General features: G+C 57.4%; 1 non-coding gene across 1 annotated transcript in view; it reads left to right on the top strand.

Moving 5' to 3' along the window:
* Positions 1-1417: 1417 nt before the first annotated feature.
* LOC124728338 overlaps positions 1418-2500 on the top strand; it is a 1909-nt gene continuing 826 nt past the window's right edge. Inside the window, exon 1 of the ribosomal RNA XR_007007319.1 lies at positions 1418-2500. This exon is cut by the window's right edge and continues 826 nt beyond it. This is a non-coding gene — a ribosomal RNA (small subunit ribosomal RNA).

The raw sequence follows: 2500 nt of genomic DNA, 5'->3' as shown, positions 1-2500 counted from the left end.
TATGTACTGAATGATACATCGTGGCACATGTGTGACCGCACAACGACTGCGCCCAAAAACGGCGGACCATACAGTGCAAATATTGTGCACGCAGCTACGTGTCGTCTCCCTATGAGAGCTGGATTGCAGTGTGGTACGCCATAGAGACGTGTGGGAGGAACGGACGCCGTGGATGGCGATCAGCATGAGCTGTCTGTTGATGTATTCGGACCTAGTCGTCTCTCCTCACACACCGTGATGGCATGGTGCACCGCGTTCCATATCTGCGACATGCTACAGAGGCCGGTTGACAGTCGTTCGAGCAATGGACATCGCATACGTACGGGGGCCACCTTCCACGTATTGTCTAGGCGTGCACATTTTGTTGCGTGTATGTGGGCAGACGTAGTGTGGCGTGACACCTGACACAGGCATGCAATAATCGTTGAAGTTGCAAATGGCGATGGACGCCTGCGTTTTCTGGTGAAGTTACGCAAATGAACAAATGGTAACCTGTTGTGGTGCGGTTGTTCTCGCTAGGGGTGAATCGGTGATGGCGACGATAGGTTGAGGTACTAACCGGTTGTTCCAGCGATACCCACCATGCCGACGAAACTGAACGGCATCTGGGTGTGAAGCGATACGCGGCGGTGGCTGGGTGGGACCGTCCCCGGCCGGTGAGGGGGCGCCTCCCGGCGTGCTGGCCGCGCGGTGCGTGGGCGCACGCGCTACAGCCGGCTGGTGGGGGCGGCCAGTGGCAGGCGCGCCGGCCGACGGACGCGGCAGGCGTCGCAGCTGCGCGCCGGCGCACCCTGCGCGCGGCGCCGTGCGGCCAAAGTAGGTCCTCGCGGGCCCGGTGCGAAGCGCGGTGGACATCTTCAGTGTGCTGGTCCGATTGAGGACTGTGTGCGTTGAGGATGCGCCGCCGCCCGGCGCTCGGCGCCGCGACGCCGTCTGCTGCTCGGTCGCCCCAGCGGTTCTCGCTGGTGGTTTGTATCGCAGCTGTGCGGATGTGTTGGCGCGTGCGCTGTGCTGGGAGAGTTCGCTTCGGCACCCAAGTGGGGCTTTTGTCCTTCTGTGGCGCTGGCGTTGGAGCTGCCGGTCACCGTAGGTGGCGCGTGTTGTCTCCCGCCGGCAATGCCACGACAGCACGCTCCCGGGCCTCTGTCGGCAGCGGCAAGCTCAGTTGGGAGCACGGGTGGTCGCACCGAAAGCGTCTACTCGCCTAACTCCGGGCGATTGCGCCTCTCTCGAACCCGACCAAGTACTTGGGACGGCGCTGCGCGCCGCCGGGACCTGAGAGGGTTTCGAGGTGTATTGTGCAGGGGAGCTCAGCCTCCTCCTGTTTGCAGAATGATTGAGCGGACGCTTGCGTGTTCGCGCGGGCCCCCGGGACACACTCCCGGGCGGCCGGCTGCTCAGCTCTAGTTGACGCAGCTCCCTGGTTGATCCTGCCAGTAGTCATATGCTTGTCTCAAAGATTAAGCCATGCATGTCTCAGTACAAGCCGCATTAAGGTGAAACCGCGAATGGCTCATTAAATCAGTTATGGTTCCTTAGATCGTACCCACGTTACTTGGATAACTGTGGTAATTCTAGAGCTAATACATGCAAACAGAGTCCCGACCAGAGATGGAAGGGACGCTTTTATTAGATCAAAACCAATCGGTCGGCTCGTCCGGTCCGTTTGCCTTGGTGACTCTGAATAACTTTGGGCTGATCGCACGGTCCTCGTACCGGCGACGCATCTTTCAAATGTCTGCCTTATCAACTGTCGATGGTAGGTTCTGCGCCTACCATGGTTGTAACGGGTAACGGGGAATCAGGGTTCGATTCCGGAGAGGGAGCCTGAGAAACGGCTACCACATCCAAGGAAGGCAGCAGGCGCGCAAATTACCCACTCCCGGCACGGGGAGGTAGTGACGAAAAATAACGATACGGGACTCATCCGAGGCCCCGTAATCGGAATGAGTACACTTTAAATCCTTTAACGAGTATCTATTGGAGGGCAAGTCTGGTGCCAGCAGCCGCGGTAATTCCAGCTCCAATAGCGTATATTAAAGTTGTTGCGGTTAAAAAGCTCGTAGTTGGATTTGTGTCCCACGCTGTTGGTTCACCGCCCGTCGGTGTTTAACTGGCATGTATCGTGGGACGTCCTGCCGGTGGGGCGAGCTGAAGGCGTGCGACCGCCTCGTGCGTGCTCGTGCGTCCCGAGGCGGACCCCGTTGAAATCCTACCAGGGTGCTCTTTATTGAGTGTCTCGGTGGGCCGGCACGTTTACTTTGAACAAATTAGAGTGCTTAAAGCAGGCAAGCCCGCCTGAATACTGTGTGCATGGAATAATGGAATAGGACCTCGGTTCTATTTTGTTGGTTTTCGGAACCCGAGGTAATGATTAATAGGGACAGGCGGGGGCATTCGTATTGCGACGTTAGAGGTGAAATTCTTGGATCGTCGCAAGACGAACAGAAGCGAAAGCATTTGCCAAGTATGTTTTCATTAATCAAGAACGAAAGTTAGA

This window comes from Schistocerca piceifrons, unplaced genomic scaffold (genome assembly GCF_021461385.2).
Source record: "Schistocerca piceifrons isolate TAMUIC-IGC-003096 unplaced genomic scaffold, iqSchPice1.1 HiC_scaffold_1150, whole genome shotgun sequence".
Classification (NCBI taxonomy): domain Eukaryota; kingdom Metazoa; phylum Arthropoda; class Insecta; order Orthoptera; family Acrididae; genus Schistocerca; species Schistocerca piceifrons.
This window is presented reverse-complemented; position numbering and strand designations above follow the sequence as displayed.